The sequence below is a fragment of the Arvicanthis niloticus genome, chromosome 1, assembly GCF_011762505.2.
Source record: "Arvicanthis niloticus isolate mArvNil1 chromosome 1, mArvNil1.pat.X, whole genome shotgun sequence".
Lineage (NCBI taxonomy): Eukaryota > Metazoa > Chordata > Mammalia > Rodentia > Muridae > Arvicanthis > Arvicanthis niloticus.
In genome coordinates this window covers 7,993,554-8,019,771 of record NC_047658.1, presented here as the reverse complement: position 1 = coordinate 8,019,771, position 26,218 = coordinate 7,993,554, and the positions used below count along the sequence as shown (strand labels likewise).

Below are 26,218 nucleotides of genomic sequence, written 5' to 3'. Positions count from 1 at the left end.
CCTCGTTTTTGCCTTCGGTAAAACGGGGAAGGAGGAATTGTCTTTTGCTGGTGATTGTTCTGAGGTGTTGAGATCTGGTGAATAAGGCGTTTCACATTGAAGATACTTATTGCTGGTTTGCGCTATTGTTAGTCCTGGAGAAATGAGGTGGAGATACTATAGATTGCCAATTAGTTGACCATGTGCATGTAAAGACCTGAGTCTATAGTTAACACTCAATGGAGAGTAGCTGCTGTATACTGCGATCATTTTGATTAGAGCTTTTGCTTGTGAAGCAGAGAGACTCACATTCAAATTTAGGTTTTGTCATGCACCAGCAAGCTGTGTGACCTTGGGCAACTAACTTCACCCCTCTGTGCCTTAGTTTTCCCTTCTATGCTTAAATATAAAGTGGAGATTTCAAGGGAAGCCATCTCATCGAATTGTTTTGAAGATGTATAAGAACATCCTGTGTAAATTGCTTAACACAGCTGCTGGCACATAGCAGTCTGTAAATGCTGTCATTTATTTAGCGTTTCTGGGGAGCTTAGAGACTCTGAGTAGGGCTCTGACCAGATCTGGCATTGAGTCCAATTGGCTTCCCCTTCTTCCAGACTAAGGTCTCTCGTTTATAAAAATGGGACAATAGCAGTATTACCTTGGCAAGGGTGTGATGATTTGCTGAACACTGGGCTGAGCCATTCATTACTGAGTAGCAGTTCGTATGGATTATGATTGTTCTTCAGTGTTCTCCATCTGGCCCAGAGGCTGCCTAACTGTGGGCTGTGACATGACAGCCCTGAGCTCCCCCACACATTCGCTCCCAGCCTCAGTGTCCCATCTGTGAAATGGTAATCATAGGACTTGCATGCCAGGATTGTTCTGACTCCAGGAGATATTTGGTGGTTAGCACAGGGCCCCAGGCACTTGATGAATGTACCTCTCTCTTTTTCTGCAGTAAGCCATTTCTGATTCTGTTTGTACCTATAGGGCAGAGTGCAAGATTAGTGTCTCCCCCATTCTTAAAGTTTACGCAGCAAAGGTTAAATTGTTTTAGTGTAAACATGTTTTAGTGTAAGGACCGGAAGAGACTGTGCTGAACTGCCATCAGCAACCCTCATACATGTGCTCCTCCAACCCAGCATATTTCGCTGCACTTCTGGATTTGTTGTTGTTGTTATTTGATACTGAGGATGGACTCCAGGGCCTTGTGCACGTTAAACACTTACTCTATAGCTGCTGTAAACCCTGGACCCCAGTGTGGCTCTGGATTCTGCGTCTTAGACACTAGCCCCCTCACCTCCAGCTCCTGACATGGAAATGGCATTGCCTTGATGTCCCCTGAGGGATATTCTTGGGCCTTGTGAACTCAGCCTGACCAATCGGAACACTTCCTCCTCTTTCCCCTCCTTGATTCAGTATATCATCATATAGTACATTGGCTAACAGTGACCTGGTTGCCCAAGGTGGTAATTCAGAAGTCTTCCCCATCCTTACCTTATCCAGTTGATGGGAGAGGAGGACAGAGCTGCCCTGTTACAGAAGTATCACTTCATTGAACCCAAGCTGGAGAGTTCCCTATCCCCTGAAGGTGGCCTTTTCTTGTGTTTCAAGACAGGGTCTCAAGTAACCCAAGTTGCCTTTAAGTTCACTATGTAGCCAAGGGTAACTTTGAACTTCTAATCCTTGTGTCTGCAACTACTGGGATTTTAGGTGTAAAGCTAACTGTGGAGATAGGGCTTTCCTGCCAAGGTCCAGTTGTTTCTTTTAGGCCAGCATGAACATAGGGTACACATACGTAGTATGTGCTCCACGTGTTCCGGAGAAGACGATGGGGGTTTGGCCAGACTGCTATGGCTACAGATGTGTCAGGAAGGCCTGGTTTTCAGGCAACTCATTTTCGTGGTCTTTAACCTGCCAGAGCCCAGCTGAGTTGATAATTTCTTTCTGAAAAGCTGCACTCTGTCAGCGCATGAGAATATCCAGTGTGGGAAGGCAACAACACACACACACACACACACACACACACACACACACACACACACACACACCACACTAGGGCAGAGGTCGAGAGGGATGGTGCTGGTCTCTGTGAGGTTTTACCCTGTGGCAGGATAAACCTGTGCTTGCGATTTCATTTTTGAGGTTGGCAAACTGGCCTTAATCAAATTTATGATGGCCATCACATTTATGTTTTTGTTTGTTTGTTTGGTTGGTTTTTTGTTTTTTAATCTGCAGTATCAAGGCAATGACTTAAGACAGATCCTGAGTTATCTCCCTTGTGGTGACAACAGCAAATGTTTTTTAAACCTTTTGGGTAGAATGCTTTAAGAGTTAACTGTGAGCCTGGTGTTCAGATGTTGCAGTTGTTAGGCGGTAAATCAAAAATGGAATGTAGACTGTGCCACGATTGGTGTCCTTTTCTCCTGTAAAATATATTTGCCTTTGTTTTTCAAGCTTAGGCTTCATACCTTGCAAAGGCTAAGTTAAATGTACTTACATTTTAATAAAAGAATACAATATCATTTTCACTGGTATTTGTTTTCAGCTACTAGAATGAGAGGGAAGCTGCCAGGCCAATCTGTATGTTTGTTTTTTAAGGTTTGTCATGACCATTTCTGTCTGTCTGTCTGTCTGTCTGTCTGTCTCTCTCTGTCTCTCTCTCTCTGTCTCTCTCTCTCTGTCTCTCTCTCTCTCTCTCCCTCCCTCTCTCCCTCTTTCCTTCTGTGTGTGTGTGGTTGGTTGAATTTATGCAAAGTGAGCGTGCTGACGCACACTTGTCAGTAGAGCTGGCCAGGAGGATCAAGGCTAGCCTGTGCTGTATTGAGATGCCCTGTTTCAAAATACCAGAGCATTCGAGACAGGTAACCTCACTGTAACAAGCCAAGCACTATGGAGGTATAGAAAGACAACAGGGAGAGCCACCTTCCGCACCATAGTCTCATTCCCTTGAGGTAACTGCTCATTTACACTGAGAGTAGTAAGTATCTAGTGTCAGGTTTTGGAGCACCAGAGAGAACAAAATGGAGATGCCCTTGTGTGTGTCTGTGTGTGTTTACTTATGTCTATCTACATGTGCTTATATCAACTGTTTTCTGCCTCCCCTTCCTTAAAAAAGAAAGAGTAGGGATCAAGATTCTCTCTCTCTCTCTCTCTCTCTCTCTCTCCTCTCTCTCTCTCTCATTCCAGATTGCTCCCATTTGTGTGTTGAGACATGGTCTTATATAGCCTAGCTGGCTTACACTCCCTTGGGTGTGGCACATGTTCTCCTGGGCTTCAGTTTCTGGATCTCAACATCAGAATGGAACTTTTGGAGTAGTTGTTGAGAGAAAAATGTACCAGACTTTTAAGGGCAGGGTCCATTGTTGCTGCATTACAGTCTTTCAAATCCAGAGTCCCTCATGGAGGAGCTACTGTAGTCATTGGAGATACCAGGAAAAAATACAGAAAAGTTAGAAAGCAGGTACCAGCTTTGAAATGTACTCTGGAGTGAGAAGCTTAGCTGCTTGGAATGAAGAGAAAATCTGCCCTGAAAAGGAAGAGCCCACCACAGCAGGTGTCGGGGTGGGGACTCATGGTGGAGCATCAGTAGGCAGTACCTGTCCTCACATTTGCAAGAAATAGGAAATACTTGAAGCCAGGCTGTGGTGGCGCAAGCCTTTAATCCCAGCACTTGGGGGGCAGAGGCAGGTGGATTTCTGAGTTCGAGACCAGCCTGGTCTACAGAGTCAGTTCCAGGACAGCCAGGGCTACACAGAGAAACCCTGTCTGGAAAAACAAAAACAAAAACAAAGAAAGAAAGAAAGACAGACAGACAGACAGACTTAAAAGGGAGCACAGGTGGCAGCTCTGGATTTAAATCCCACATAGCCACTAACATAGAAGACACTTGTTGAGCTTCTCTTTCTTTCATTTATGAGATATTTCCCATCACCTTCTGTCTCTATTTCGGGTTGGTGGAGATTGATGAGATGTCTGTAAGATACTGGCCTGCTGGGCTGCTGTCAGTTCTGGGTCAGGCCGGAGTTACTGTTCTTTATTTAATGTATATGAGTACCACCATCCCTGTCTTCAGACACACCAGAAGACGGCATCAGATCCCATTACAGATGATTGTGAGCCGCCATGTGGTTGCTGGGAATTGAACTCAGAACCTCTAGAAGAGCAAGCAGTCTGTGCTCTGCTCTCAACCTCTGAGCCATCTCTCCAGCCCTGAGTTACTGTTCTTATCTTATTAAGTTGACCAATTTATTGGGTATCTTCTATGTGCCAGGATTTCTTTTAGGCACTGGAGGATTTGACAGTGAATGAGCCAGGCAGGGTCTTTTCTGTTTTTTTCTCTTGCAATGTAGCTCAGGCTGGCCTTGCACTCTCAGGCTTCTGTTCCTCCTCCCAAGTGCTGTGATTACAGACTCAGGCCTGGCTCAGATAAAATCCTTGCTCTCTTTAGGGCTTGCAAACCACCTGGGGAGCGGGGCAGTCAAACCAGGTAGTTTTAAGGTTTTGTTTGTTTGATTAGAAGTTAGAAAGCAAACCTGTTCATGCTACTTTCAGATGGTTTGAAATTAGGGGGAAATGACAGGGTAAAGGGCCAGAGTGGCTGATGCGGAGGGATGAATGCCAGGGAGTGGGTGATTATCCAAAGCTTGATGATCAGGGGTGGCTTCCTGAGCTGAGGGAGGGAAAGGCATGTGAGGTAGGACCAGAGTGGGCAATCAGTCACCTATGCCAGGAGTTGGGGGGGTGGGGTGGGGCAAGGAAGATCGTTGGGGTCAGTCCAGGCAAAGGGAACAGCAAGTGCAGAGCCAGGAGGTTAAAATGAGCTTGCCACAGAAGCAATGTTGTTGTCATTTAAATTGGGTGGCTTTCTGTTCTCCAAGCTCACGCTACTTTTAAAGTTTGTAAAGTAATAATAATAAGAGTTGCTAACATTTAAGCAGCATGGAGTTGCTACCAGGTGCTTGGCTCAGTACTTCACATGTGCTCAGTTAACAGTTCCAGCAGTCTAATGGCATAATTAACTTTATTGAACTCATTTTACAAATGAGATCACTGAAGCCTGGCTGTGGTGGCCCATGCCTTTCATCCTAGCACTTGGAAGGCAGAGGCAGGTGGATCTCCATGAGTTCAAGGCCAGCCTGGTCCACAGAGTGAGTTTCAGGACAGCCAGGGCTACACTGTCTAGAAAAAACAAAAACAAGACAAACAGAACCCCAAAACAAATGAGATCGTTGGAGAGACTGACATTCTTCATTGCAGACCCTCTCTATGAGGCAGAGACCAACGGGGGACGTGGACACAGCATTTCTTTTCCAGGTTGTTTGATAGGCAGGGCACTGCTAGCTGTGTTTAATACCTCATCCACACAGCAGTGGAACAGTATGGGATGCTGTGGCATCATGTCCACTGTCGGGGGTGCTCTAGGTTAAGCGTCAGGGGCACAGCTTTTGCAAAGAGTCCAGAGCAGAGAGAGAAGAAAGCAGACTAAACAGAACAGAGCAGAGCAGTAACAGAGAGCGAGACAGGGAGGGAGGTGTGAGAATAGCAAGACAGCAAGAGACAGACTGAGAATTTGTGGGGTAGGAAATCAGTGTGGGTTGTAAGGAAGGGCCAGGAGACTAGCGTGTATTTGAATGTACGTGTGATACTGAGGGAGCCTGGAAACCAGCATGGGCCTTGATAAGCTGATAGGAGCCTTAGCCTAGCCACAGTTTTAGTCCCTTTTGCCAGAGGTGAGGGAAATGACTTCTTTTGGCAGATGGGAACCGGTTTCACGAGTTCCTGAGGAATGCTGGCTTTTATCTAACCACCAGAAATCCTATAGTCTAGCTTGAGTTCATTTCTAGATATACCGACTACCTGAGACCTAAGAAGGGGCAAGATGGAGCTACACCTCTCAGCCAAACAGAGCAGGTGGATTCCAAATGTGTTATGTTGTCAAGGTGATTTGCACTCACCTCCTATGACTGGCAGTGCCCAGTGTGTGAAAGACACGCAGTAACAGTACTGACTGAGTTGACCATATGAGGGAGCACTGTTCTGGGGGTTCTGTTGGGTAAGGGCTTTGATTCTTTAGTCCACTCCATGGGATAGCACGGTCACTATTTATTATCTGGGGAAACTGAGGTTCAGAGAAGCTAGAGTCACCAAGTTAGTGACTCTTCCAGACCCTGTGTAACCTGTGGTCTGTCCACGAATGACAGATGGGCAGATGGGGCGGGTGCACAGTGCCCATCTGTCACCCTCTCTAGTCCCAGCCTCATTACCCCACATACCTCATCTGGGGAACTCCTGCAGCAGCTTCCAGATGCTTTGGGGCCCTGAGGTTGACTGCTGCGCTGGGTCTGGGGTTTCTCTGATCCCAAGACTGGTTCTCCCATCTCCACTAAAATAACAAAATCAGTCTGAGTATTTGGTAATACTGTGTGTTTGTCAGATGTGATCGTGGTCCCATGACCCAGCCCTTATCTCTAGGACGTACCATTCTGAAATTGCTGTGAGTGGACTGTTGGGATGCCCAGCATGTACCCAGCAGTGCTTGGACGGGGGTGGAGAGTGGAGGCGGACAGGCTCGTGGGGGCGAGTAAGAGCTGGAACAAGATTGGCCATGCGTTGGGAACGGTTGCAGCAAGGTGGGGAGGGCTTATTATAGCCTCCCTTTACCCTTGTGTGTTTGAAGTGTCTCTCAAGAAAAGTTAGACTCCAGCACAGGAGATGTCACTCAGCATTTGTGTGGTTCAGGCTCAAGAGTACCTGTGGGGAATCCCCTGCCTCTGCTCAGTCCACTTACTTAATAAAATTATTTGCTTCTGCTCCCCTTCTTCTTCGTTATGCAAGTCATTAAGTGGCTGGGGCTCTGGAAGCATTGAGTACCCCAGCCAGTCCCAGCAGCCACATGCTTCCTGTTTCGGTTGAGCCCATGGTGGCAGGGTCCTCCTGGGGCCCTTGGTCCCTAATCTGTTTCCTTCCAGGACCTGACTGTAAGGCTCCATCTACATTTTTTCCCCCAAAGACCTGTTTCAACAGGAGGCCTCAGATCCTCCCTTGATCAAGACAGCCAGAACGGCCCCCTGACACTCAGCTGTGGCTCTGCAGGGCTTTGTGAAGGTTCCACAAGGAGCCTGAAGCCAGCTTTTGGTTTACAGGCAGTGCTGTAGTGGGTGGCCATGGAAATGTCTGTTTTAGTTCTTGGTTTTGACCAAAGAACAAAGAGGGCCAGCTTAGGACATTTTGGGGAGACCTGATATCTGGCCACCAGTGTGAATGCTACAACCAGCTTGTGTTCCCCAGACATGTCCTGTCAAAGCTCCTGTAGCATTTGCTTTTTGCTGGTGTAACTTCCCAGCCCATGAAGCATCAGGCAGAGGAGTAGAAACCCTTGGAGTTTTGGGGCAGGGGAGTTTCTCTTGGCCCCTTTGCTTCCTGCAGGTCTTAGGGAGGTGTCAGATGTGACAGAGAGCTGGCACCCTTTGTTTTAGCTGAGGATTTTTTCTTCTCTAAGGCACCTTGTTCCAAACCAGACTTGACATTGTTAGGTTGGAGGCGTGCATGTGTGTGTGGACCCAAAGGGTCAGATCTGAGGGTTGGCAAAACCCAAATACCGGCACTGTGCATTTGGTATTTATTATTCGCCTGTATATGTATGTGTGCAGGTGTGCTTGCATGTGAAGACATGTGGCCCTCATTCCTCAGGCACAGCCCACTCCCCAACCCTTCACTGGCCGGGAATCCACCAGTAGGCTAGGTTGGCTGGCCATCGCCCCAGGGGTCAGTCCCGCCTCTGCCTCTCCACAGCTGGGACTCGGGCATCCCTTCTCTTACGTGGGCTCTGGGGATGGAACTGAATCCTCATGCTGCACAGCACTTGCTTTTTCTCTTGCTTTATCAGCACCATTTCTAGGTAAGTACAGGGTTTCGTGTGGCCCAGGCTGACCTCAGACGCCTTCTGATCCTCTGCCTGTACTTCTCAAGTGTTGTCTCTACAAGCATGTGCGTAATGTTGAGCTTTGAGTTTTTCTCTAAAACTTTATGTGGAGACACGGGCCATGTGCTGTGGTATAGCCGTGGAGATCAGTTCTTTTGGCAACCCAGTAATAGACCTCAGGTCCAGATTTGGCACATGTGCCTTCAGTGAATCATCTCCCAAGCCCCCAGATTTGATTTTTTTTGTTTGTTTTTGCCTTGGGTTTTGAGGCTGGGTCTCTCTCCACGGCCCTGGCTATCATGGAATTCACTATGTAGAACGGGCTGGCATTGAACTCCTAGAGATCTGCCTGCCTTCACCTTCCCAGTGCTGGGATTAAAGGCTCCCCAGCTTCATTGTTTGTTTTTAGAGACAGGGTTTCTCTGTGTAGCCCTGGCTATTCTGGAACTCACTCTGTAGCCCAGGCTGGCCTTGAACTCACAGAGCTCTGCCTGCCTCTGGGACTAAAGCCTCTGGGACTAAAGGCAGGCGCCACCACCGCCCAGCCTAGGTTTGGTTTTGAAACTTCCTTGGTGATCATGTACTCATGAGAGTTGTGCTAGACCTGAAGGTTGTCTAGCAGTGCAGCCTCCATCCCTCACCTGTCTCACCATCCTGGGGCCCCCTCAGGGTGAGGTTAGGGAACGAGAGTCGTGAAGCTAAGCTAGGCCACACACCTGGAGCCCCAGCCTGGGGAAACAGGCAGGGTGTGTAGGAATTCATGGCCAACTGTGTCCTGAGATTGAGGCCAGCCTGGGCTACATGAAACCTACCTCAAAGAAACACAAAAAGCAATAGAACAAAAGGGCCAAGAACACACCTCCGGGGATACAAGCCTGACTTTGATCCCTACAACCCATGTCTTGGAAGAAGAGAGAACAGTTGCAAGTTCTTTTGACTTCCACATGTGTGGGAAAATATTGTTTTAAAAAAGCATAGAAAACAAGGTAAAGAGGCTGTGTACCATGTTGGATGGTAGCAAGCACTACCGTGAGGAGATTAACCAGGAGGGAATATGAAGTATTAGGTTGGAAGGTGTTGAAGTTTTAGGTAGCATAGCCAGAGGACAGCCATGGAGGAGGTGTGTGTGTGTGTGTGGTGGGGGATGTGCAGAGGTCATGAGGGGAGTAAGGGAGGAGCTCCTGGGGTAAGTGCAGCAGACTGACTTAGGGAGATGGGGGAGACAGAGGTGGAAGTGGTAAGAGCCTGTTCTTCCTTTTCTCTAAAATAACAAAAGAAACCTGAGTGTTGGTGATACTGGGCACACTGCAGCATTGATGGTTAACTAGTACTGATGGGTGAGCTGTAGCCACAGCTGCATGGGCCAGAGCACACTAGACATCCAGGTCCCTTCATGAGAGACATGGTGGGCCCAGGTGCTTGCTAGTCTCCAGTTCCTCACATTGTATTGGGTTGGACCATAACCCGACTGTGGGTCTTGACTGTGGATTAAGAATGATTTAACATTGAGCTTTACGAAGTTAGGTCTAACAGCTTCCTTTCTTGAGCAAGAGGCCTTTGGTCACTCCTTCTCACTCTAAGGGTTGGTGGCCAGAGACCAGACATCCTGTGTCTCATTCTTAGCTTTCACTGACTGGCCTTGCAGTGTCGATAACAACTCAGAGTAAGAACCCTTGCTCAGCTATGGCTCCAAAACTTGGCTCTGGTGCAGTCTGACAAGAGTCCTTTTCCTACTGGACGGGACCTGGGGGTCAGTCTTTAGCCTTCTCAGCTTGGTGCCTAAGTGGTGGTATCTGCTGGGGCTGCAGTGGAGAGGAAGTGGCCTGGGAAGAGGCCTGGGAGTCATGGTGTGGAGGAAGAAAAAAGCCCTTTGGCCCCTCCCATTTTCCACACCCTTACACTGACCAAAAAGATAGAAGTCCTTGAGGATCCCCAAAGGGACTGACTCTTACGTGTAAGATAAATATAAAAGAGACGGGGCCCAGCCTTGGAAGACCTGGACCAGAAGTTGCCTCAGTTGGTGTGTCTTTGGCTGCTGACAGTAATGATGACGGTAGTGGCAGCAGTAGCAAAAACAAGTCTAATGGTGTCTAATGTGTGCCAGACTCGGTGCTAGGTACTTTACCTGCAGTAACTAACTTAAGCCACGCCTCCCAGCAACCCCTTCAGCTAACCCATTTACTCCCTTTGTAGAATTTAAATAACTCAGCACTTGGGAGGCAGAGGCAGGTGGATTTCTGAGTCCGAGGCCAGCCTGGTCTACAGAGTGAGTTCCAGGACAGCCAGGACTACACAGAGAAAAACCAGAAAAAAAAAAAAAAAAAAAAAAAAAAAGAATTTAAGTAACTCACTTGGGAGGTAGCTTTTCAGCCTTGTGTGCCCTTGCAGGGTTCTCAGGCCTGCAGGATCCCAGGCAAGCTGGGCCTGTCCAGAAAGCTCTGTGTTCCAGGTGCTCCAGGGCCAGCGTTCGTGAACATTTGAGCTTTTAACAATCCCCCAGGAGCTACCAGGGTCCGTGTCCAGGAGCCACATTTTGAGACTCATTGATCTATCATAGGAAGCACACCAAAACTGGCTGGAAATGAGATTTAGATAACAGAGAATCCCATAGGTCTCAGCAAGGGTTGACAGTAGCTCTTCAAAATGGATGAGGACCCAGTCCTTTGTGTCACTCTGCCATCAGCTGAGCACCTCCCATGACCCCTGGCTCTCTGTGGAGCTCCAGTTGGCACATCCGATAGGGCCCTATCCAGCAGCAGTTAAGGGCACCTCTTACTGTATGTCCCTTTAAGAGCGAAGAGCTCTTGCTTTTATGCCCTGCCTCCTGATTCCTCTTAGGTCTCTTGGGGTAGTACTGGGGCAAATAACTTGACACATAACCCTGTCTGGGCAAATCGGAGGCCGCGGCCGGTGGCCGTGGGAGGAGCACACAAGAGTGTGAGGATCGGCCGTGCAAGCGTGGAGCAGCAGAACCAGGGTGTCCTGTGCTGTGCCGTTCATGCTGCTCTTCTGAGACGTGTAATTACTCGGCTACTTAGCTGTGCGCTCTGTAATCATGACCAACTTTGAAAACCTGTGCGTAGTCCTGGTCCCCTAGTAGCCCCTTGTCCAGTCAGCTGCCAGACATTTTGTCTGAAAGTATAGGGACTCCCAAGTTGGGCACAACACTGGAGGTGCATGCATACTTTTTGAAAGCTCACCCTGCTTGGCACCACCTGGGGGTCCCCTCTGATCCCTCCCACTCCAAGAAGCTTCTCACATAGGCTCGACTCTGAGGACCCTGGGGGGCTGTTGAGTAGACAGATGGGGAGGGTGTAGGTCAAGTGTAAGTTGCCAGCTCAAAATTGTGAATTCTGGTGGTTCTGTCCCAGTCCCCAACCATCTGTGAAAGCGACATTCCTCTTACAGGCAGAAATTTCCTGACTACCTGTCTGTGGACAGCGGTTGCCCTGGGAGTCTACAGAGGGACTGAGAAATGTAACTTAGCCTGTGTGCAAGGCCTGGGTCCTACTGGGCCCTGTATTGGTCTTGGGTAAGCCCCATGGCCCCACAATATCTGTTTCTATGTTTGCAGGGTAGAGCTGGGAACAACCCATTGGGGGATTGAAGCTTGTGAAATCAAGTGAAGGGCTTCGTGCCTGACGCACAGCCAGTGCCCCACCAGTGCATGGGGATTTGCTTGTTGCAGTTTCCTTTGGTTGCTTTTTCTTATTTTGCCAGATTGTTCTCAGGTGACTGATAGCTCCCTGCAGTCAAGAGCTTCATGGTTTGGTTTACCATGGTTTGATAAAGGGAGAAGTAAGAGTTTTAATTTGTCTCTTCTGAGACGGTCTTATGCTGACAGCCAGTCTGGCCTTGAACTTGCAGCAGTTTCTCTTGCCTCAGCCTCCCAAATGCCGAGCTTACAGGCAGGTGCGTCACACGTTTCCATCAGATGTCTGGAGGTTAAGCGCTGTAACTGTGAGCCAGGTGTTTTTTTTATTTTGAAGGCTCAGGTGTGAGCAGCCTGTGATAACCCAGCTGAGAGTTATGGAACTGTTTTGTTTTTTTTGTTTGTTTTGTTTTATTTTTTAAAGACAGCCTTATGTAGCTCAGGTTGACCCCAAACTCGCTATGTAACTCTGAATGACCTTGAAATCCTGTCTCGCCTTTCCAATGCTGAGATCATCATCATAAGCTACTGGGCTCCATCTGTTACTGAGCATTTTGATGGGCCAGAGCTATGACCTCACTGACTCCTGTTTCTATCCCAAGGTGGACACTACTCTCTTCACAAGGGCATATTAGCACAGCAGTCAAAAGCTGGACTCTCTGAGCTGTACTGCTTGGGTTGAAACCCCCCTTGCTATGTGACCTCTGTCCTGTGACTCCTGTTCACCACTCTGTAAAATAGGCATGACCGTAGTTCTGACATAAGGGCTACCTTTGAGGCCCTGGAGAGACTGCAGTGTTTAGAGCAGCACCCTCCAAGGCTGGGTGGAAGAGTCTTCCACAAGGTTTAATCATTAAGCCTCCAGCCTGTGCAGCCAGCACTGGCGGCAGAGGTGAGGGGCCCACCTGTGGGTGGGAAGGTTGTGAATGAAGCTGCCGGACTCAGGGCAGGGGTGCTGTGGCGCCCAGCCAGCCCTGGCTCAGCACCGAACAGGTGGCCTGTAACAGGCAGGCTTTGTTACCTTCGAGCTTTCTCCCAAACTCATTCAGACCCAAGACCACGTGTCTGATGAGTAAGGAATCCTGTTATTTCCCTTCCCCAAAGGGAATATTGGCAAAACAGCCTCTTTGGGAATGCACCTGAATGCAGAGAGCGGCCATCTCAGGGGAACTCCAGTAGCTGGCATGGCCTGGAGGCCGCTGAACAAGTCGTTAGAAGCTGGCACGGCTGGTTCCCATTTCCGCATTCCAGACACCCACAGCGCAGGAGGCACCACCCCAGGTCGGCCTAGGGAGCTGGGGCAGGTGGCCCTTGTCTTGGGAAAAGCTGGGACAGGAGTCACACCTGGGGCCAACCTAGTAGCCATCTTCCTGGAGTGTGATCACGGCTGTGTTCCGGGACGCCTGGTAGGTGAGCAATGTCTCCTAACTTCGGTAGCACCTTTCAGAGAAAGTTAATAATCTGTTTCTTCTTTGAGGGAAAACTGGCTTTTAATTTGTTCTCTTTCTCTTACCCCCTCTTCTCTCATGAAGTGTTTTCCTGTCTATCCCTAATCCTGGAGAAAGGTAGGCCGAGTGTTGAAGGGAGAAGGAAATGGAGGCCATAGACTCCCAGGGAAAGAGTAGATGACTCTAGCTGAGCCCCTGCTGTCTGCAGACTTTGTTACCAGGGGCTGCGGGTGCCCCAGCCTGATATGCATGCTATGTGGTCTTCTGTGAATCCTGGTCCCTCTGGGGCCTCAGTTCCTCTTTTCGGGGGAAATAGGAAGTAGCAGTAGTACCCATTGAGTTGTCGTGCCCCAGGTCCTCTGGCCCTGCGCCTGTAGCCCCTTGCTCCCCGCTTTGGCCTCTCCCTGGCTGTGTCCTCTGCCTGTGGATGTAGTTGCGGTGGCATGTCTACCTGCCTTCCCACAGTCACGTAGCCATTCTCAGGACTGACCTTCCAAAGCCACTGCTTCCTCCAGTCTCTGCTCAGACGTTCCATCCCTCTCAGCCTTCCTCTCAGTCGCCCTGGAGCCTCCTCCACTGGAGTTTTCTTTCACCTGCTTTACACTTGTTGACTTCGTGGCAGCACAGGCAACGCCTTGATCCTTGTAGAACAGTGCCTGGCATGTGGCGGGTGGGTGCAGCTTTGTTATGTTACAAATGAATTTATACTACTAAGTGGCCCATGGGTGGATGGATGGCTAGCTCCTCTCACTTAGGGTTGGCTAGGGTGCCACCAGCATTTCCAGGAAGCCATGGCAGTGGTTGGCGTGGTCTGTGCTCCTGTCTCTCTGTGGTCATGCAGCCATTCTTGGGGTCTGTCAGCCTCAAGTTGGTTTCCTGGCCCTCAGCCCCTTCAGGCTTCACAGCCTGGAACCTGACAGTGACCCATTTGGGTGTTTTGGGCACATGGCATGACAGAGAAAGTATGGTACTAACTCATTACAGAACAGTTAGAGAACAGTGGGGTTAATCTCAGTAAGAGAGGATTTATGCACATCTGCTGTGCATGTGGAAAGGTGACATATCTCCAGGTTTCTGTGGCAGGAAGGCAGGAGAAAGAAGAGTGATCCAGCCAGCCACGGTTCATCCTTCCCTCTGCTTTAATAGGCAATAACTCTTGCTTTGCGCTGAGCAGGTTTTAATTAACCAGTGAGTTGGAGGACTGTGTCGTAACTGACACGTTCTCTGTTTCTGGCTCTAGGTAGCAGCAACTGATGCAGTAAAAATATCCCAGGCAGGCTTCCCTGAGGCACTCCAGGGAGCCAGGTCAGTGGCCATCCCTCTTGGGCTTCTCTAGCAGCCCCAAGCTCCGAGTTACCTCATGGGCCTACTGTTGCCATATGACAGTCATGTGCCCTTCACCCTCCAGAACCTGTTGCCATGGCAACAGGTCACTGTCTCCTGAGCTCCAAGGAGCATCACTTTGGGAGAAGTTGAGGAAAAGCCATTTCTTGTAATGTTTGAGTCCTGCACTGCCTGAACTCTGGGCCTTAGCTGCCTTTTCTGGAAGCTGGTGCCAATTGATAGTGTCTGTGTAAGCGAGATGTTAGAGGTCAGGTGACATCTAGTGTGCCAGGAGACTCCTTAGGTGAAGATAGTGGGGAGGATAAGTGTTCAGGAGCTGGCTTTAAGTTCTTGAGTATTTTCAGTGTGCTCCACCCCTTTTGTTCTAGGCTTTTCTTTCTCCTCTTTCCTCCTTACCCGACCTGCAAGCCAGCAACCTCCCTCAGCAGTGTCTTCCCACATCTTACCATGGGTATTTTCTCCATGGTTATATAGTGCTACAGGGAACAGTGTTGCTCTATTAGGGATAGTACAGGCTTTATTTTCCTGCCTTTTGCTTTCACACAGCAGTACCATATAGAAATATTTCTGAATCTTTTAGTATTCTTCCAACTCACTGTCTTTAAAAGAAAAAAAAAAATGTGGTCCTGTGGTAGCAGCACGTGTTTTTAGTCCCAGCATTTGTGAGGCAGAAGCAGAGGCAGAGAGGCAGCGGCAGGCAGATTTCTTGAGTTTGAGGCCAGCCTGGTCTGTGCAGTGAGTGAGTGAGATAGCCAGGGCTACACAGAGAAAAGCCTGTCTCAAAAAACTATAAATGAGAGGAAGGGAGGGAAGGAGGGGAGGAGAGGAGAGGGGGAATGGAAAGGGAAAAGGAAAAGAAAGGAAAGGGGGCTGAGAGATGGCTCAGTTGGTTAAGAGCACTTGCTGCTCTTGCAGAGAGGACTTGGGTTTAGTTCCCAGGACCTACATTGTGGCTTACAACCATCATTAAATCTAGGAGATCTGACACCCTCTCCTAGCCTCTGTGGGTACCAGGCACACATGTGGTGCACACACATATAAGCAGGCAAAACATTCATATACATTACATAAAAATCTAAAAAATATTTTATATTTTATTCTAGTATATCTTCTACCACTGAGCCATGTCCCCAGCCTCTCACTGGGGGATTCTAGGCAGGGGCTCTACCACTGAGCCACGCCCCCAGCCCCTCACTAGGGGATTCTAGGCAGAGGCTCTACCATTGAGCCACACCCCAGCCCCTCACTGGGGGATTCTAGGCAGGGGCTCTACCACTGAGCCACGCCCCCAGCCCCTCACTGGGGGATTCTAGGCAGGGGCTCTACCACTGAGCCACGCCCCCAGCCCCTCACTGGGGGATTCTAGGCAGAGGCTCTACCACTGAGCCACGCCCCCAGCCCCTCACTGGGGGATTCTAGGCAGAGGCTCTACCACTGAGCCACGCCCCCAGCCCCTCACTGGAGGATTCTAGGCAGGAGCTCTACCACTGAGCCACACTCCCAGCCCCTCACTGGGGGATTCTTGGTAAGTGCTCTACCACTGAGCATCACTCCTACTCCAAATGTACTTTAGGTGAATGTGCCATAATTTATTTGGCTAGATGTCATCTATGTGCTTTCTTTCTGTTTCTAACTTTTTCCCAAAATAATTTTTATAACTGATGGTCTTCTTTAATTAGCTCACAGGCGTTGGAGCTTAGCTACTTTACCTTCAGCCCTGTAGGCCTCTGAGGCTGAACAGGAAGCAATGGTAGCATAATGATGATGCCTCTTGTCCAGGCAGGAGGTGTGTTTTCTGGGGGCCCTCACCAGGCCCAGTGCAGTGATGAGCCACCTACTCTCAGTGATTTTAATTATAGAAATGATTAATAGATGCATCGTCATTGTACAGATTATGTCTAATGGGTACTTATGACACAATCAGAGAGGAGGGGAGGGGTCCTGTTCTTTCCTGTTCACGGTCTTTGTTAGAAATGAGAATATGGAGGAGATTTCTGCTGGCTGCTTTGGTGTAGAGAGCCCTTCCGCTTGGGAATGTGCTTGTCACCATGAAACTTGAAACATTCTCATGAGACACTGCTGCCCAACAAGACATCCTGCAAACTGCGAATGTCTTAAGATGTCAACGGAGTATTATTTCTCATGCATGTGTGGCTGACTGAGGCTCAGCTGGATGGGATGGCTCTTCAGCTGGTCCTGCTGTGGCTGCAAGTCAGGAGTGCACAGGGCTGGAATATTCCAGATGTTTTTTCCTCAAATGGCCCTTGGAATGACTGTCCAACTTTCTGTGTGGTCTCTGGACCTTTCCTTCCATGAAGCATTTGTAGTCAGCCAGACTTGTATAACAGCAGCCTCTTCCTCTTTATTGTTTACTTGTTGGTATTTATTGGGAATCTTGCTATCTAGTTTTGGCTGACCTCGAACTTAGTGTCTACCCCAAGCCACAGGAGTGTACCATACCATACCTGCCTCTTTGGCTTCTTAGGTTTTCTTATGGCTTAGTGCAAGAACTAGCTCATATCCCTTCTTCCTTCTGTTGGCTGAGGTGAGCCGTCGTATCTGCACAGACTCGTGAAAGGAGGGATGCACAAGAATTGATGCTAGGAATGTGCCCCGTTGGGGTTCACCTGTGAACACCCATTGTCACCACAGGGCCTGTTTCCTCACTGGATGAAAGCAGGGTTCTGTCAGCTTTGGCATCTTCAGCCTCCCAGTCAGAAGACACCTGCTTTGCTGGCAGTCCTACATCCCTGTTACAGGAGGAAGGACACATCACTACAGGGAAGCAGAGCTTTCCTGAATCCCTAGCTGGATTCTGCAACTTTGTGACATGACCACTTTCTGCTGCAAGGAAGTCTAGGAAAGCCAGCTTTACAGGGTGCATTGCTAGTCTGGGCAAAGCACCAGTAAGGAAGGAGTCGCAGGAGACATGCATGCTAGATAGGGTCCTGTACAAGTGCTTTGTTCACAGCACTTGTGAACAAAGGAGTGGTCACATAAACCCAGGGAGCATGTGTTCATTTATCAATGACTCAATAAGTCCTTAGGGTCAGCCACACACCAGGCTTCATAGGTTGCTTGTAAGGACCAGGAAAGTGAGCCTGTTTGGGAGTCAACTGGTCTTTTAGGTCTTCTCTCATTAGGTACTGAAGTTAGACAAGTGGCCATGAAGTAGCTAGTCTCACAGAGGGTTTCACCTGCGTGCTGAAGCCACTGCAAATACTTTCTTTATGGGAGTCCCTGGAGTAGACGCTATCACCATGCCCAGTTCTCACATGGAGGAGCAGAGACATGGGCCGGCTCAGTAACTTGGTGTATGTCCATCTGGGCTGGCATTGTGGAGTTGACTCAGTCTCTTGTATGGCCCTAGAGACCAGGAACTGAATTTCTTGCCATATTGCTCTATTTATTTTAGAAACATTTCTTACTGAAATGGGCTTGTGACACCAGAACAAACAAAAACCAGAAACCACCTACTGTCCCCTCCCCTGCACTCCTGCTTCCTGCTTCATTGGTGTGCCTGACGGTAGCTTGTCACTTAGATCAAGATGAACCCTGTCAAAAACAAATTGGGCAGGGAACCCAAGGCCTCCATATGCTAAGCAGGCTCCTTGACTAACCTCCATCTTCAGGCCTGAGTAAATCTTGTTTAAGAAAAAGTAGAAACACCCCTACTCCTTAATATATGATACATAAACAAAAGTTTGTGTCGTGGAATAACAGGCAGCCATTACTGTACTGCAGACCCAAGAGCCATCGTCACAACTCCTTATCCCCCTGCCCCACACCTGTCCATCTTGAATTTCTTGTACTTTTGGAAGAGTTAACTACTAAGGCTTGGAAGGTGCTGCATGCCTGTAATCCCAGTAATTGGGAGCCCCAGGCAACACACTGTCTCAAAAATCAAAACAAAATGGAACATATGTAGGTGTTTTTCGAAACTGGGTTTTTGTTTTTTTGTTTTTTTTGGTTTTTTTTTTTTTTTGCTTAATACGATTCTAAGATTGATCTAGACTGATGTAGCTGTAGGTCTTTGTTTGTTTGTTTGTTTTGTTTGTTTTTGTTTTTTGAGACAGGGTTTCTCTGTGTAGCCCTGGCTGTCCTGGAACTCACTCTGTAGACCAGGCTGGCATTGAACTCAGAAATCTGCCTGCCTCTGCCCCCCAAGTGCTGGGAATAAAGGTGTGCGCCACCACGGCCCAGCTGGTCATTTTGTTTTTAAACCACTAGACTGAATTTTTGTTTTAGTCATGTTCTTTTTTATCCATTACATTTGTTTTCTTTATGTGTGTGTGTTGTATGTGTGTGTGGGCACATATAATGCTGTGGTGCACCTATGGCGATCAGAGGACAGTTTGTGGGAGTTGAACTCAGGCTGTGACCCAGTTCAGATGCCCTCACCTGCTGAGCCATCTCACCCATGACAGTCTTGTTGTAGTCATTTCCATGGCAGCCAGTATTGTATTGGTTTTCATGGTTGTTTTTGCTTGCTGTGTGTTACTCCAGTTGTGTTAACACTTACTTCTGGGTGTACATGAACAGGAAGTGTGAGATTGCCGGGCACGTTAGATATAATATCTTTGCCCACTACACATTTTCACCAAAGATGTCTGAGGGTTTTGAGTTTCCTTTGACCTGTGTCTTGTCCCACTCGGTTGGGTAAAGCTTTCCTAGTGTAGTGGACACAGCATGAAATCTTACTGTGGTGAATTTGCAGTGTTCTTAAGATATGTAAGGCAAAGCCACTTTTCATTCCCTTACTCTCCACTCTGCTTTGCATTTTGGGCCACTTTTTCATGGGTTTATTTATTTATTCCTTTTATTTTATTTTGTTTGCCTTTTGTTTTTCTCCAGACAGGATTTCTCTGTGTAGACCAGGCTGGCCTCAGACTCACAGAGGCCCACCTGCCTCTGCCTCCTGAGTGTGGAGTTAATGACATATGCCACCACCACCCAGCAAAAATGTGTAGCTCAGGCTGGCCTCAAACTCATTAGCCTCCTGTCTCCTCCTCCTTCAGCAAATCCTCTTGGTGTGTGCCTATGTTGGTTTTGTTGTTGTTGTTGTTTTTGTTTTTTGTGGTTTGTTTGTTTGCTTTGAGACAGGGCCTCTTTATGTAATTCTGGCTGTCCTGGAACTCCTTATATAGACCAGGCTTATCTGGAGTACTCTCCCAGAGATCCACCTGCTTCTGCCTCTTGAGTGCTGGGAATAAAGGCATACACCTCCACACCTGGCCTTCATTAGTTTGTTAGTGTCTTTTATCCACCCTGCCTGCCAGTCCTGGGGTCTTCCCTGCTTAAGCTAATGAAAGTTCCATGGTCCCTTTGGTCACTGTCTCCTGTGTGTCCCCTTCCCCACCTCCACAGTCTCCTACTTTACAGTGTCACTTTTGGACCTCCCTTCAGCTGCTGTGTATTTCACACACCTGCCACATGTCAAAATTAATTTCAGCTGCAGGTAAAGTGATAAACCCACAAAACAACAGTGGACTGGTAAGTACGACGGGAACAGATTTTTCAGTGTATTTTACGTAAAGGAGTCTGGTGTTAAACAGACCAGGGCTGTATTCTTTTGTTTGTTTGTTTGTTTGTTTGTTTTTGTTGTTGTTGGTGTTTTTTTGTTTTTGTTTTGTTTTGTTTTTCAAGACAGAGTCTCTCCTGAAACTCACTCCATAGGCCAGGCTGGCCTTGAACTCAGAAATCCGCCTGCCTCTGCCTCCCAAGTGCTGGGATTAAAGGCATGTGCCACCATTGCCCGGCCAGGGCTGTATTCTTATAAGAGACCAGACATTTCTGCTGTCTTTACCCTGCTACTGCCCTACCTGGCTACTCTCCTCGTCTGTAGAAAGACTTAATGGAAGTTTCAGGCAAACAATTCTACTTGGCCAGAGTTTAGTATCATGTATAACTGAAAAGGGGATCTGGAAAATGTAGTTTCATGTCATATGGCTTAGTTCTAGCTACAGATTAGATTTTCTTCCTAAATTAACAGAAGAGTTCAAACAATAAGCAGCTAACACCTTTACTAATTTGTGGTGTATCCTAAACATGGAGCTTGTTGTCTCTTTCAAAGAGGGTCCCATGTAGGCCAGGCAGAATGTGAACTCCTGATCCTGTATCCTCCTCCTGAGTGCTGGGTTTATAGGTCCTTGCCGCCACACCCTACTAAAAATGAAGAATTTGCCAGATATCAGGATGGAAGCTTTATATGTTGCCCCTTTTCATTCTTAACTTTATTCCACAAATCCTGATGAAGCTCCCGGGAGAGGAGCTCACTGTTCTGGGACCTGGGGAGATAGCACTGTAGGAAACAAAGGTCCTGTCCCTGGTTGTGCAGACCTGCTGTGAAGGGAGCCATTGGAAAATGTGACAAGGCAAGAAAAGAGGCCTGGACGGAGGCAAGCAACACTGTGCAGGCTCCAGTGCCATGCTGGGGAAAGCCTCTCTGGGGTGACACTGGAGCAGCGGCACTGACACAAGGGCAGTGAGGGAGCACTGGACAGCTGGGGAAGAAGAGCATTGGGGTATATAAGGACGGGGCAGTGCAGAGGGCTTGAGGTCAGATGGTGCCTGGGGCGTGGGAGGGACTTTGGATCCCCATGGAGTGGGAGAAGGGTGGCGGTGTGTGTGGAGAGGTGAGGGGCAGAACATCTGGAGCTTTGTGGGCGGAGTGAGGTGAGCCTTGGCAGGGCGCCGAGAAGAAGGGATGCACACAGATGGGAAAGTGATCCTGAGTCACCCTAAGTTCTCACCAAGGATGCCTTAAAGCTTCAAGCTCACTGGCTTCCGGCATTGCCATCTTGCAATGAGTCCCCTGTTGCTGCATAAATAGCCAATGTTTGTTCCTATAAGATAAGGCTTCTTTAAAGAGAGGACTATTGTCATGATTAAGATAATTCAATATAAGTTTTTGTATTCTCTGGATTGGGTAGTGTTAACATTTAGGTCCTCTCACTGTCTTTCTAGAACCTGTTTGTTCCAGTTAGGACCCCACCAATTCCCACTGGATTGATCCCCAACCCTGTTAAGTTTCTCTTAATCTTTTATAGGGAAGAACATCCTCTCTCTCCTATTTTGGTGTGTGTGTGTGTGTAAGGTTTGCACTTATGTGCATGTGCAAGGGCAGGGAATCTGGCATCTTTATTGTTCTCTCTTATTTAAGACAGGGTCTCTCTTTAACTAGAAGCTTGGCGATTTGGCTAGGCAAGGCCAGCTAGCTCTCAGGGTTTACAGGCGCACATCATCTGGCTTTTCTGTGGATAGCAGAGATTTGATCTCAGGTTCTCATCCTTGGACAGCAAGTGACCTGACCCTCTGAACCTTCTACCCACCCCCACACTTTGACTCCTAGACTGGCCTAGAACTCAAGACTGTCCTGCCTCAGTCTCCCAAGTCCTAGGATTACAGGTTAATGCCACAGATTACAGGTTAATCTGGGCTTTCTGGCAGTTTCCCTGATGAAGAAAGCTGTGTACTTGTTCTGTACACAGTGAGGTCTGGAGTGGACCGTGCTCTCCCTGTGTTGGCTGTGAAAGAGTACTTGAATTTGGAGACCAAGTGAGCTTCAGTTTTGATATCCAGCAGGTACATATGTATGCACACATGCTCACACACGCTCACATATACACATGCACACATTGTTTTGGCAGGAAGGGCATGACCATCTCCAGGTGTTGTTGTGTCTGTATCCAGTAGGCACTATGGAGAATGTCCATTGTCTTCTGTGTTAGTGGCTATGGGTGACTGTTGCCTAGGTCTGTTTTGTCATTGGCGGTATGCCAGCGCTGTGACATTATAATATGCACTCTCCATTTTGCTGGACTTGTGCTGGAAGGAGAAACCATGTATTATTCATCCCTACGCCCTCCCCCTGGGTTCTGGCTCTCTTGAACCTTTGCTTACATTAGAAATGAGGACTAAAGCGGCAGCCTGGTTTCTAATCTGCACAATCTGGAACAGTGATTACAATCTCCTGTGGGTTTTGTGTTCATTCCTTCGATCTCTACCTTGATACTGCACACCCAGATACTGGTCCCAGCTGTCCCCTGGGCAGGTGTGGTTGCCCCAAGCCTCACCTTTGGCCAGGTGGGACCTTTGGTGTTTGCCAGTTGGAATCACTAGGAAGAAACTCCAGGCTCTTGACAGTTCCTGTCCCCAACCCAGTCTGTTTTCTGACTTTGGTAGTCTGCTGAGGGTCTGCCGCAGGAGCCAGGCTTTCATTCTTCCTGCTTGGGCCAAGAGGCTTCTGAGCATTGTGCTGCTTCTCAAGAGGCTTTCCAGTTCTGACAAAAGAACAATGAAGGGGTCTGCTCTGGTGGGGAGAGGCCACTTCTGCTAGTGGCCTGGTCAGGGGGAGCTCTGACCTGGGCTCATTATCTGGGTCATGAATTCTTTAGAGCAATAGCGTGCTTAGAATCATCTGGATGCTTTGGGACCAGTTACGGTCGTCCTACCCAATCCCCAAGAGCCTCTCGGCTTCTAGAGGGTTACTCCCTGTGGGAGGGGGTGGTGGATGTGCAGCAGAGGGCGCTTCGAGGTCTGTCCCCTGGAGTTTATGTCCAGTGCGAGGGGTACAGATAACAAGAAGTAAATGACTAATAAGGTAATGACAGGAATGAGTAATGCTGGGAAGTCATTAAAGCAGAATGGTGAGAGAGACGTACCTAGGTGGGGGATGGGGTGTAGGAGGGTAGGGGTGGGTGCTGGTGGGGGAGGAGCCTGGGCAACTGGGGTTGTAGAGGAGCTTCCCTCAGGCCAGGGTTGGACACATACACAGAGGTAGAATGGATCACAGGTGGCAGCCTCGTAAAAGGTCAGCTGAAGAGCTTTTCTCACAAGCTGAAGCAGGAGCGAGTCTGATGTGTTGATGAGGCTGGAGCCTGAGGCAGCAGCAGAAGGGCCAGGCTGAGGGCCTGTGTAGTGTGTGTGAGTCGCCTCTCCTCTGTCTTCTGGCTACCCAAAGAAATATGAAAGTGAGGCTTTGGGGCAGCCTGGGCCAGCTGAAGGGTCAGAGTGCTGGCTTCGGTGCTGTAGAGGGATCTATGACCTTGCTGAACTTGACGGGGAATTGACAGAAAGGGTAGTGAGAGGGGTAGAGCATTATCCAGAGCGTTCAGGCCAGGTCTTCGAGTGATGTAACTTAACACAGTGACCACAGCCTCCCTTCTTGCCCTCCTCTTTCCAAGACAAGGTTTCCTCTGTGTAACTCTGGCTGTCCTGGAACTCACTCTGTGGACCAGGCTGGCCTCGAACTCACAGAGATCGCCTGCCTCTGCCCCTTGAGTGCTGGGATTAAAGGCGTGTGCCACAACCACCAGGTATCCCCAATCCCCTTAACATGGGTTGATGTGGTTAACACAAATCCAACTCGCACGTGTGTACGTACACAGAGCCATGCACATGGTGGCTACCCTTCATGTAAGGCTGTCTTCAGACTCAGTATCTAGCCAAGATGGCTTTGAACTCCTCATCCCCCTGCCTCCACCTCTCTACCCCTGGCATGTGCCACCTTCATGGCCTCGCATACTCTATTTAGCCCTTTGCAGAGGAGGGGCAGGAGGCCCAGAGAAGTGACGCTCTCCTTGGTTCACACAGCTGCTTGGGGCTGGGGCAAGCTGCGGCTGTGGAGTGACCCTTTCTCCTTCCCTCAGCCACAGCCTTCATTCAGTCTACAGTGTTAATGTAGCCTGTGGGGAGTGGCCATGTCTTACACGAACTCAGAATGGATGAAGTATACCAACGGCGTTTCCTGATATCTTCCCTGATAACCCAGATCCTGACAAGACTTTTATTACAGTATTTATTACAGGACCAAAGCAGGGACTTTTCGACTGCTGACCTGGGTATACTTTACACATGGCTCTGAAGAGATGTGGCTAGGCCTTGGCCTGTGACCTGCTGAACGGATGGGCTGAAGGTTTTCTCACCTCTGTCAAATCCTTCTCGCCACCTTCCCCAGGGCGCAGCCAGCGATCCATGACTTTACTTGGTGTCTCAGAGAAGACTGTCACCCACCTACAAGTCTGGTTTGCTTCTGTGCTTACTGATCATCCTCAGGGGCACCAATTGAAACTTGTCACTGCACACTCAGAATTTAGGCCTTACAAGGAGTTTTACATTGATTTATTTACATCTTGAGAAGCCGTACATGGGCTGTAAACAGTTCCAACAGTGGAATGTGTGTAAAATGTGCTCCATCCCCCATTAACATCTTGCCATCTGTGGACTGGCCTGCCACCTAGTTCCTGCCCAGGGGGATGTTATGTCCCTCCCCTCTCCTCCCCCTCCCCTCTCTCCTCTTCCTACTCTCCACCCCCACCCCCCAAAGTCTTTTGAGACAGGGTCTCACTAAGTAGGTATGGCTGGCCTGGAACTTACAGAGATGTGCCTGCCTCTGCCTCCTAGGTGCTTGGAGTAAAGGTGTGTGCTATGAAACCTGGCTTCCCTGTCTGTTGATTCTCTTGGTCTGTCTTGAGATAAGGTCTCCTGTAGATCAGGCCTGCCTGGGGTTCCCGCTTGCCTTGTCTCTACTCCCAAATGCTGGCTTTACAGGCTTTTACTACCACACCTGTATCTGTTTGCACATCTCTAAGACAGTAAGATAGTCTTCTCAGTGGCCAGGTGAGAGAGGATTTTCTATGTTAATATGCAGAGAAGTCAGACTGCTGGCACGTGGTGAATGCTCACAGGCTGGCTCTGTTCAGGCCTGTCCTTTAGTTTTTCTGTGGCTCTGCCTTTCTTGAATGGTCTGTCTGGGGGCTCCTCCCACAGCAGTGGGTCAAGGCCTGTGGCACCGAGTTCTCTCCTATCAGGGCCTTGCTGAGTGGACAGATCGTTCTGCCTTTTCTCTCTCACTATCTCTGATTCCAAACAGCCTTTGTTTGCATCTTGGGTTTTTATTCAGACAAGTCTTAGAGTTGCAATTACTGAAACAAAGTATATGGCTAACTGCGGAAACCCAGTGATATATATTACTGGCTTGTATTCAGGAAAGGTTCTATCAATATGGAGTCTGATTAGTCTGAGGGAGCCCAGATTTTCCTAGCTCTGCACCCACACTTTCTCTGAGAACTCCTTAGATCATGGCTGCTGGGATCAAAAACAGCCTTCAGTTTTCCCTTGCTTTCTACAAGCTTACTTTTGTATGTTTACTAATCAAATGCATTCCTTAATTGTCTTTCTACTGGGCTAAAAAAAAAAAAAAACACATTTATTTACATGAGTGTGTGTGTGTCTTTACAGTGTGGTCCTTTTTTTTTTTTTTAACCTATATTTGATTTTAATTAAAATAAAATAATGATCTGTTTGGGTGTGTGGTGCTAGGGTTGAACCTAAAGCCTTCCTTACACCAGCCAGGTCACATATCCCGCTGTGTGGCGACTTTTTTCCACATCCAATGTCTGACGTTTATTTTGACCTAGGTTGAGATAAATATGTCGTCTTTATCAACTCAGTAGTGAACAGTTCCTGTAGTACTGACCAAATAGTCTGCCCTCTTCTACCAATCTCAAGAGGTCAGCATAATTACTTGATCAGTTTTGTTGTTTTGATTGTCTGGTCTTCTTGAGCCAGGTCTCAATATGTAGTCCAGGCTGGCCTCAAACTCAGTCCTCTGGACTCAGTCTCTCATATTCTAGGATTACAGGCATTTGTCCCCCTAGCTTGGCCTGAATGCTTTGGAGTCCAGTGCCCCCTTCCAGGCCCTCTGCTTGAACTCACTGAAGCACACTGACAGCGGTCCTGTTTCCCAGTGAGGAGACAGGATTGCAAAGTGACGCTGCTGCCTGCTCCACATCTCACCCTGGGCAGACTTCAGACTCCTCATAACCAGCCTCTTGACTGCAGTGTTTTCAGCAGCCTTCCCTGCAGCAG

At 48.5% G+C, this 26,218-nt stretch overlaps 1 protein-coding gene across 5 annotated transcripts in view; it reads left to right on the top strand.

The window, feature by feature from the left end:
• Sipa1l3 (signal induced proliferation associated 1 like 3) overlaps positions 1-26,218 on the top strand; it is a 202,876-nt gene that overhangs the window by 828 nt on the left and 175,830 nt on the right. The window contains exon 1 of one of the 5 annotated variants that reach the window (XM_076931171.1): positions 12,804-12,961. The exons of 3 other annotated variants lie outside the window; for them this stretch is intronic. The gene's annotated coding sequence lies outside the window, so the exon portion shown is untranslated. Of the gene's footprint in view, positions 1-12,803; positions 12,966-26,218 lie in introns of those variants that run through there. One more of the 5 variants, XM_034498342.2, reaches the window with a different exon arrangement.